At 60.0% G+C, this 10700-nt stretch overlaps 1 protein-coding gene across 2 annotated transcripts in view; it reads right to left on the bottom strand.

The window, feature by feature from the left end:
* Positions 1–1392: 1392 nt before the first annotated feature.
* Positions 1393–10700, bottom strand: part of LOC101286953 (uncharacterized) — a 16462-nt gene continuing 7154 nt past the window's right edge. The window contains exon 2 of one of the 2 annotated variants that reach the window (XR_007474075.1): positions 1393–1465. The gene's annotated coding sequence lies outside the window, so the exon portion shown is untranslated. Of the gene's footprint in view, positions 1466–6772; positions 6846–10700 lie in introns of those variants that run through there. The other variant, XR_007474074.1, reaches the window with a different exon arrangement.

The raw sequence follows: 10700 nt of genomic DNA, 5'->3' as shown, positions 1-10700 counted from the left end.
AGATACAAAGAGGTCTTTCCAGGGTGTTTTAGACGCAAGCCCCGTGCAGAAGTCACACGAGAGGGGTGTGGGATTCCATCCCCTCTGGGTACTTTTCTAGGCTCTCATCACCGAGCGCTGAGTTTGGCAGGGGCCCCCAGAGAAGGAAAATGAGAAATGGGCAACTTTCTCTGCAATCCATACTCCTAAGGGGAATAGAGGGAGTGTGTCCTCTGTGTGTCCAATGCCCTATGTCATCTGGCGAGGGTATCCTTTGGAGCTGAGAAACGGAAGCTCAAATGAACCTAAGCGGCTAAGACGCTCAGCGTGTGTGTGTTTTGGGGGTGTGGGGTGTTGGGGGGGGGGTACTCTTTGGTCCAGAGCCGAGGTCTCTGCACGTCCAGTCCAGTTCCCCACGCCAGCCCTGATGGGCACGGAGTCTCTTTGTCCAAGACAGACCAAGGAAGACAGAGCCAGAATAAAGTCAACAGCTTTTATTACAAGTCACAGATTTCATAGAAAAAGGAATGTAGCGTCAGGTCCGGTTGTACGAAAAACGGTAAAATGCAGGTTTGTCTTGGTTGCTCTGTGGACACCCGGGGCAGGCTCTCCGCGACATCAGGCACAGCAGCTGCACTTGTCCGAGGCCCCTTTGCAGACGCAGCCCTGGGCACACTTGGCGCAGCCCACGGGGCAGCAGGAGCAGCAGCCTGGGGAGGCAAGGGCAGCGTGCGGTCGGACCACGCGTTGTCCGGAACCACCCTTCCCAGCAGCAGGCCTGGCCCCAGCCGCTCTCGGGCCCAGACCCTGAGTTTACGATGGTGTCCTCTGTCCTGAGGTAATTGCTCTCAGACACTAGGTTCAGGTTGCCCGGCCCATCTGTGCCCAGGACAGGGCACAGCGCCTTGGAGAGACAGTGAGCAGGGCCTCTGGGGACAGGAGAAAGCCAGCCCCCAGCACCACCAGTGATGTGAGCCAAGTCCTCAGGATCAAAGTGGAGGCAAAGCCCGCACAGAGCAGCTCCCGCTCGGGATAGGGAAGCTCTGGGCTGCTTCGACAGGAAGGGGCTGCACCAGGTCCGAGAAGCCACGCACGGCCACTGGTTCCTGTCCCGAAAGTGCTTCAGTCCCTGAGAGGTTTCGGAAGCGTGACTCAGGAGGCAGGAGGACTAGTTCTAGTGACAGGTCTGAGGTTGTTTGTCGGTGGCCCGTCTGGGCCTCAGTCTCCCTGTTCTCTAGTGCGCGCCTGGGTCTCGGTCATGCCGAAGGTGATTCCAGCTCTGACTGTGAATCCCTTCCTGGTGAGGGGGGTGCCGGGAAGTCTGGTCACTGTCCTGCTCCTGCCTGCCTGCTGAGCTCTGGGCCCCCTCCTCGCACTCAGCCCAGACCCCGCCTTCCCAGAGAAGGCCCCGCACACTCACTCTTCTTGCAGGAGGTGCATCTGCAGGCTTTGCAGGTGCAGGAGCCAGCGCAGCCGCAGGAGCCGCCTGCCGGGAAGGGAAAGGAGGCCAGCAGTGAGCAGGGACGGGGATGCAGGAGCCACAGCAGACGGTCAGCAATGCCTCCCTGAGCCCTCCTCCTCTGTCAGGACCCAGCCCTGGGAGCTCGTGTCCACTCGGGCGGATAGAGAAGCCCCAGCTCCTCTCTTCTGGTCCAAGGAGAGTAGGTCCCCTCCTGATGGGACTCCACAGGGAAGGTCCCGGGCTCCAGACGCAGCCCAGGCCGACTGGGGCCGGGGGCCGGGGCCCATGGCCTGAACCCCAAAGAGGCAGCGTCCCCTCCTCCCATCAAATCGTGGCAGGTCCGAGGCCTCCTCCAGACGCTGGGTCCCGGTCTAGCAATCCCCTGACCTGCCGGGTGACCTCAAGAAGGACAGCCTGGAGCCTCCGTGCCCTCAGTGTCAACGGAGAGGCAAAGGGAGACTGACGTGCCCTCAGGAGCCTGGCTACCAAGAAAGCCCTGGACCCGTGACAGGAGTCCTCCTGAGCTCAAAACTCAAAGCCCTCCCTTCTCGTCCTGTGCCCGGGAAGGGGGCATCCTAAGGCTCAAAGGCAGGGCTCCCTTACCAGTGGGGCAGGAGCACTTGGGGTCCATCTGGAGGAGGAGTGAGGCCCGAGGTCCAAAGCAAGGGGCGAAGCCGCTTCACGGGTCCGGTGGGGGCCGTGTGGGAGCGAGGAGCCCGGGGGCTCAGTTATAGGCCGAGGAGGCGGCCCGGGCGCAGAGGCCCCGCCCCCGCCTTGCACCCGCCCCGGGGCTCCGCGCCCGCGCCGCCCGCGCCGCCCGTGCCGCCCGCAGCGCCCTGGGCCGGGCTGTGAGCAACAGGCGGGGCCGAGCGCACGATTCCACGTCGGTGCCGGCTGGAGCGGAGGAACCGGGTGCCGTGCGGTAAGCGGTGTCCCAGCCCCCCGGCCGCCCCTTCCCAGTGTGCCCGACGGGAGCAGCCACCGTGTTGGCGGGTTGTGCGGGAATCCGGCTCCCGCGTCCTCCGGTCTTCCCCGCCCCAGGCCCCGCGCCGCCGGCCTCCGGGTCGCCGTTTCCTGCAGCCTGAGAACAGCCCCCGCCTCCCGCTCGTGTCCCTGGCTTGGCTGGAGCCGGGGAGCGGTGTCAGAGAGCGCAGGCGGATGTGACCCTCACCACCGTTTGGCCGACCCCATGTGTCCCCGGGCGTTGCCAGCCCCGGTCCCCACCACGGTCCTTTGGAAGCGTTTTTCCGGTACCGCCTCCTGTAACCGCAGCGCGGTGAACATTGCCTGCAGCCGCGAGGCGTCACTTGTGTTTTCCTTTCCTGGAGGGATCCTGGCTCATTTGTCCGGGGGCTTCTTTGCCTGAACTTTCCAGGGGCGCTCCTCACTGTAGCCGGTCCACCCCCACGCCAGGGTGGAGGTTCCCTAATCATGGGATGCTTCCCCAGGGGCGGCATCATTGTAGGTGATAGGCAGACCTGGCGGTAACTAACAAAGCGAGACAAGTGGATAGAGTTCCCTTTGAGTAGTCCTGACAGTTACTCACCGTGGAGTCCATGCCAAGCCTTGTTAGTCACTTTGGCTCTTTGAGTTGTCACACCAACCGGGAAGGGAGACAGCAGTCAGGAGCCCGGTTCCCAAAGTCCAAAGTACCTACAGTACAGGGAGGCTACTGAGGCAGGCACACAGGGCTGGGGAGTGGTGCCCTGCTTCTGTGTTTTTGTCGCTTCGCAGCTGAAAGAGGGAGTCAGTGAGCAAGCTCCCCTTTGGCCCAGAGCTGTGTCCTCGGCCCGTCTCTACCATGTCCAGCTCAATCCTGGGGGCGACCAAGGTGACACAGTAGGAATGTATTTATGATTTTGTGGCTACCTTCTGACTCTCTCCTTCAGTAGCGTTCAAGAGGTTTCTTTTGGTATAACGTATTTCAGAAAATCACCGAAAAGAAAATGGTAAGGAAATCCTGATGCAGGTGACAGCAGAAGTGGCAGGACCCTTCTGTGTCTGTGAGGAGGACACCGACTGTGCTCCTCGCGGCTTTCTATCTGTAGTGTCAACGGCTCTTTGCGTGAAGGCAGGATAACCCTCTCGGGGGTACCGGTCCCACGCTCACAGGGTCGATGGGGACGGCCCAGAGCACAGAGCTAAACACACCGTCCTTGCTTGCGTGTCTGGAAGGAGAACAGTGTCTCCTAGGCTGATGATAACAAATAAATCAATAGATACATAGATGAATGGGTGATGTGATCGATTACTCACTGAGTGCCCAGTATATTCTGACCTTCTTTGCATGTATTCAGTTCTTTAATCCCGAGAGCCAGACACTATTATTTTCCCTTTAGAGCAGAGCAGACGGAGCCACAGAGAGGTTATGTCCCATGGCTGTACGTGGCACAGACGGGACTGGCCCTCCTGCAGGCTGACTGCAGCCCCGCGCCCAACCGGACACCATGTCATCCCACGAAGGGTGAGAACACTGAACACCTGGCACAGAGGCAGCAGTGGGAGAGCCCTGAGCCGGCAGCCAGAACCCTCGGCACAGCTCTGTGACCTCTCTGGGCTTCGGCCTCCCACCTCTGCAGCCAGGAGCACAGCTGGACTGTCTCCGAAGACCCTGCAGCCCTGAAAAAGGAGAGGCCGGATTCAGCCTCCAGTGATGTCATAACCGGCACCGTGTGGCCGGGAGGTGAGACAGCTGCAGTGTAGGTTTAGTCCTCTGAGTATAGGCTGTGTGCCCTTGGGTAGGTTGCTTAACCTCTCTGGAATTGGCACCATCACTCCAGACCATGCAGGTTCACCGAGTCTGTCCAAACGCTGTGGCGGTGACTCGTTCCACGGGGCTTGTTGGAGGACATCCCCACGCCCTCTGGCACTGGATAAGCAAGGTTCCTATCCATCTCTGCCCTCACCATGAGCTTGCTTGCAAACCAGGGAGCCTTTCTCCAGGAGCTTGTCGGGAGCTCAAGGATTCTCTGTGCACAGATGTCAGTGTGGAGAGAGCGATCGTACGGGACACCGTGGGGGAAGCCCGAGCTGGGAGCCTAGGCCACTATCTCGCTTATTCCCCCTCATTGAAATTAATCTTTTGTATCGAAAGGAGGAAATGAAATCTCAGAGAGTATCAGTGACTTGCCAGGTCAGGAAGTGGCACGGTGGCTGTGAACCTGAGTGCCTGACGCCGACGCCCACGCACGCAGCACGGGCCGGCTCCCGAAATGCCCTGTGCACTCGGGGCACCTGTGGCCCATCTTGGTCCTGACTTCTGAGCCACGTGTCTCCTCTTTCTCTCGGAGTGCCCATCAAATAGGAGTTCCCTCCCCAGACCGCCAGGGGGCCCAACACCTGAAATATACTACCTGTTCCCTCAGCACACACTTGTTGCTAATAAACCCCACCAGGCCCCCCCCCCCCCCCACGCACTGCAGCACCACCATCACTCTGCAGAGGAACACGTGAAGTCCTTCTTCTGAAACCAGGTCTCAGGGAAACAGCCGGGAAATTCCCACCAAATCCAAATCACTTTCTTTCGGGGTGTCAGGTAGCCACGGGCTGGATTTTGAGGGAAGGGAAGATGTCAGCCTGACCTAGGGAGGTACTTGCGAAGATTCAGAGCCAAGCCCCTGCAGGGAGCTGTCACGGGTGGCGAGTGTCCTGTCCGTAGCCCTGGGCAAGCCAAGACTGATGTTCCCTGTGGGGAGGCGGGGGGCAGAGCTGCTCCAGGCGTGTGTGGTCCACACAGTGGGGCATCTGTGAAGTGTTCCCAGGACTCGGGCACACTTTCAACGTACGTGCAGCATATGAGAGCGTCCAGTTTTCAGAATTGCTCCTCCACGTGTGAAGGTGGTTTTACGTGTTGAAGGGAAAACTGGGTGTCACGTATCGTGTCCTTTGACGTGTTTTCTTAGCGATCGTTTTTACTGACCAGGGTGAAAACGGTGGCAGAAGATACAAAGAGGTCTTTCCAGGGTGTTTTAGACGCAAGCCCCGTGCAGAAGTCACACGAGAGGGGTGTGGGATTCCATCCCCTCTGGGTACTTTTCTAGGCTCTCATCACCGAGCGCTGAGTTTGGCAGGGGCCCCCAGAGAAGGAAAATGAGAAATGGGCAACTTTCTCTGCAATCCATACTCCTAAGGGGAATAGAGGGAGTGTGTCCTCTGTGTGTCCAATGCCCTATGTCATCTGGCGAGGGTATCCTTTGGAGCTGAGAAACGGAAGCTCAAATGAACCTAAGCGGCTAAGACGCTCAGCGTGTGTGTGTTTTGGGGGTGTGGGGTGTTGGGGGGGGGTACTCTTTGGTCCAGAGCCGAGGTCTCTGCACGTCCAGTCCAGTTCCCCACGCCAGCCCTGATGGGCACGGAGTCTCTTTGTCCAAGACAGACCAAGGAAGACAGAGCCAGAATAAAGTCAACAGCTTTTATTACAAGTCACAGATTTCATAGAAAAAGGAATGTAGCGTCAGGTCCGGTTGTACGAAAAACGGTAAAATGCAGGTTTGTCTTGGTTGCTCTGTGGACACCCGGGGCAGGCTCTCCGCGACATCAGGCACAGCAGCTGCACTTGTCCGAGGCCCCTTTGCAGACGCAGCCCTGGGCACACTTGGCGCAGCCCACGGGGCAGCAGGAGCAGCAGCCTGGGGAGGCAAGGGCAGCGTGCGGTCGGACCACGCGTTGTCCGGAACCACCCTTCCCAGCAGCAGGCCTGGCCCCAGCCGCTCTCGGGCCCAGACCCTGAGTTTACGATGGTGTCCTCTGTCCTGAGGTAATTGCTCTCAGACACTAGGTTCAGGTTGCCCGGCCCATCTGTGCCCAGGACAGGGCACAGCGCCTTGGAGAGACAGTGAGCAGGGCCTCTGGGGACAGGAGAAAGCCAGCCCCCAGCACCACCAGTGATGTGAGCCAAGTCCTCAGGATCAAAGTGGAGGCAAAGCCCGCACAGAGCAGCTCCCGCTCGGGATAGGGAAGCTCTGGGCTGCTTCGACAGGAAGGGGCTGCACCAGGTCCGAGAAGCCACGCACGGCCACTGGTTCCTGTCCCGAAAGTGCTTCAGTCCCTGAGAGGTTTCGGAAGCGTGACTCAGGAGGCAGGAGGACTAGTTCTAGTGACAGGTCTGAGGTTGTTTGTCGGTGGCCCGTCTGGGCCTCAGTCTCCCTGTTCTCTAGTGCGCGCCTGGGTCTCGGTCATGCCGAAGGTGATTCCAGCTCTGACTGTGAATCCCTTCCTGGTGAGGGGGGTGCCGGGAAGTCTGGTCACTGTCCTGCTCCTGCCTGCCTGCTGAGCTCTGGGCCCCCTCCTCGCACTCAGCCCAGACCCCGCCTTCCCAGAGAAGGCCCCGCACACTCACTCTTCTTGCAGGAGGTGCATCTGCAGGCTTTGCAGGTGCAGGAGCCAGCGCAGCCGCAGGAGCCGCCTGCCGGGAAGGGAAAGGAGGCCAGCAGTGAGCAGGGACGGGGATGCAGGAGCCACAGCAGACGGTCAGCAATGCCTCCCTGAGCCCTCCTCCTCTGTCAGGACCCAGCCCTGGGAGCTCGTGTCCACTCGGGCGGATAGAGAAGCCCCAGCTCCTCTCTTCTGGTCCAAGGAGAGTAGGTCCCCTCCTGATGGGACTCCACAGGGAAGGTCCCGGGCTCCAGACGCAGCCCAGGCCGACTGGGGCCGGGGGCCGGGGCCCATGGCCTGAACCCCAAAGAGGCAGCGTCCCCTCCTCCCATCAAATCGTGGCAGGTCCGAGGCCTCCTCCAGACGCTGGGTCCCGGTCTAGCAATCCCCTGACCTGCCGGGTGACCTCAAGAAGGACAGCCTGGAGCCTCCGTGCCCTCAGTGTCAACGGAGAGGCAAAGGGAGACTGACGTGCCCTCAGGAGCCTGGCTACCAAGAAAGCCCTGGACCCGTGACAGGAGTCCTCCTGAGCTCAAAACTCAAAGCCCTCCCTTCTCGTCCTGTGCCCGGGAAGGGGGCATCCTAAGGCTCAAAGGCAGGGCTCCCTTACCAGTGGGGCAGGAGCACTTGGGGTCCATCTGGAGGAGGAGTGAGGCCCGAGGTCCAAAGCAAGGGGCGAAGCCGCTTCACGGGTCCGGTGGGGGCCGTGTGGGAGCGAGGAGCCCGGGGGCTCAGTTATAGGCCGAGGAGGCGGCCCGGGCGCAGAGGCCCCGCCCCCGCCTTGCACCCGCCCCGGGGCTCCGCGCCCGCGCCGCCCGCGCCGCCCGTGCCGCCCGCAGCGCCCTGGGCCGGGCTGTGAGCAACAGGCGGGGCCGAGCGCACGATTCCACGTCGGTGCCGGCTGGAGCGGAGGAACCGGGTGCCGTGCGGTAAGCGGTGTCCCAGCCCCCCGGCCGCCCCTTCCCAGTGTGCCCGACGGGAGCAGCCACCGTGTTGGCGGGTTGTGCGGGAATCCGGCTCCCGCGTCCTCCGGTCTTCCCCGCCCCAGGCCCCGCGCCGCCGGCCTCCGGGTCGCCGTTTCCTGCAGCCTGAGAACAGCCCCCGCCTCCCGCTCGTGTCCCTGGCTTGGCTGGAGCCGGGGAGCGGTGTCAGAGAGCGCAGGCGGATGTGACCCTCACCACCGTTTGGCCGACCCCATGTGTCCCCGGGCGTTGCCAGCCCCGGTCCCCACCACGGTCCTTTGGAAGCGTTTTTCCGGTACCGCCTCCTGTAACCGCAGCGCGGTGAACATTGCCTGCAGCCGCGAGGCGTCACTTGTGTTTTCCTTTCCTGGAGGGATCCTGGCTCATTTGTCCGGGGGCTTCTTTGCCTGAACTTTCCAGGGGCGCTCCTCACTGTAGCCGGTCCACCCCCACGCCAGGGTGGAGGTTCCCTAATCATGGGATGCTTCCCCAGGGGCGGCATCATTGTAGGTGATAGGCAGACCTGGCGGTAACAAAGCGAGACAAGTGGATAGAGTTCCCTTTGAGTAGTCCTGACAGTTACTCACCGTGGAGTCCATGCCAAGCCTTGTTAGTCACTTTGGCTCTTTGAGTTGTCACACCAACCGGGAAGGGAGACAGCAGTCAGGAGCCCGGTTCCCAAAGTCCAAAGTACCTACAGTACAGGGAGGCTACTGAGGCAGGCACACAGGGCTGGGGAGTGGTGCCCTGCTTCTGTGTTTTTGTCGCTTCGCAGCTGAAAGAGGGAGTCAGTGAGCAAGCTCCCCTTTGGCCCAGAGCTGTGTCCTCGGCCCGTCTCTACCATGTCCAGCTCAATCCTGGGGGCGACCAAGGTGACACAGTAGGAATGTATTTATGATTTTGTGGCTACCTTCTGACTCTCTCCTTCAGTAGCGTTCAAGAGGTTTCTTTTGGTATAACGTATTTCAGAAAATCACCGAAAAGAAAATGGTAAGGAAATCCTGATGCAGGTGACAGCAGAAGTGGCAGGACCCTTCTGTGTCTGTGAGGAGGACACCGACTGTGCTCCTCACGGCTTTCTATCTGTAGTGTCAACGGCTCTTTGCGTGAAGGCAGGATAACCCTCTCGGGGGTACCGGTCCCACGCTCACAGGGTCGATGGGGACGGCCCAGAGCACAGAGCTAAACACACCGTCCTTGCTTGCGTGTCTGGAAGGAGAACAGTGTCTCCTAGGCTGATGATAACAAATAAATCAATAGATACATAGATGAATGGGTGATGTGATCGATTACTCACTGAGTGCCCAGTATATTCTGACCTTCTTTGCATGTATTCAGTTCTTTAATCCCGAGAGCCAGACACTATTATTTTCCCTTTAGAGCAGAGCAGACGGAGCCACAGAGAGGTTATGTCCCATGGCTGTACGTGGCACAGACGGGACTGGCCCTCCTGCAGGCTGACTGCAGCCCCGCGCCCAACCGGACACCATGTCATCCCACGAAGGGTGAGAACACTGAACACCTGGCACAGAGGCAGCAGTGGGAGAGCCCTGAGCCGGCAGCCAGAACCCTCGGCACAGCTCTGTGACCTCTCTGGGCTTCGGCCTCCCACCTCTGCAGCCAGGAGCACAGCTGGACTGTCTCCGAAGACCCTGCAGCCCTGAAAAAGGAGAGGCCGGATTCAGCCTCCAGTGATGTCATAACCGGCACCGTGTGGCCGGGAGGTGAGACAGCTGCAGTGTAGGTTTAGTCCTCTGAGTATAGGCTGTGTGCCCTTGGGTAGGTTGCTTAACCTCTCTGGAATTGGCACCATCACTCCAGACCATGCAGGTTCACCGAGTCTGTCCAAACGCTGTGGCGGTGACTCGTTCCATGGGGCTTGTTGGAGGACATCCCCACGCCCTCTGGCACTGGATAAGCAAGGTTCCTATCCATCTCTGCCCTCACCATGAGCTTGCTTGCAAACCAGGGAGCCTTTCTCCAGGAGCTTGTCGGGAGCTCAAGGATTCTCTGTGCACAGATGTCAGTGTGGAGAGAGCGATCGTACGGGACACCGTGGGGGAAGCCCGAGCTGGGAGCCTAGGCCACTATCTCGCTTATTCCCCCTCATTGAAATTAATCTTTTGTATCGAAAGGAGGAAATGAAATCTCAGAGAGTATCAGTGACTTGCCAGGTCAGGAAGTGGCACGGTGGCTGTGAACCTGAGTGCCTGACGCCGACGCCCACGCACGCAGCACGGGCCGGCTCCCGAAATGCCCTGTGCACTCGGGGCACCTGTGGCCCATCTTGGTCCTGACTTCTGAGCCACGTGTCTCCTCTTTCTCTCGGAGTGCCCATCAAATAGGAGTTCCCTCCCCAGACCGCCAGGGGGCCCAACACCTGAAATATACTACCTGTTCCCTCAGCACACACTTGTTGCTAATAAACCCCACCAGGCCCCCCCCCCCCCCCCCACGCACTGCAGCACCACCATCACTCTGCAGAGGAACACGTGAAGTCCTTCTTCTGAAACCAGGTCTCAGGGAAACAGCCGGGAAATTCCCACCAAATCCAAATCACTTTCTTTCGGGGTGTCAGGTAGCCACGGGCTGGATTTTGAGGGAAGGGAAGATGTCAGCCTGACCTAGGGAGGTACTTGCGAAGATTCAGAGCCAAGCCCCTGCAGGGAGCTGTCACGGGTGGCGAGTGTCCTGTCCGTAGCCCTGGGCAAGCCAAGACTGATGTTCCCTGTGGGGAGGCAGGGGGCAGAGCTGCTCCAGGCGTGTGTGGTCCACACAGTGGGGCATCTGTGAAGTGTTCCCAGGACTCGGGCACACTTTCAACGTACGTGCAGCATATGAGAGCGTCCAGTTTCCAGAATTGCTCCTCCACGTGTGAAGGTGGTTTTACGTGTTGAAGGGAAAACTGGGTGTCACATATCGTG

This window comes from Orcinus orca, chromosome 20 (assembly GCF_937001465.1).
Source record: "Orcinus orca chromosome 20, mOrcOrc1.1, whole genome shotgun sequence".
Taxonomy (NCBI): Eukaryota; Metazoa; Chordata; class Mammalia; order Artiodactyla; family Delphinidae; genus Orcinus; species Orcinus orca.
This window is presented reverse-complemented; position numbering and strand designations above follow the sequence as displayed.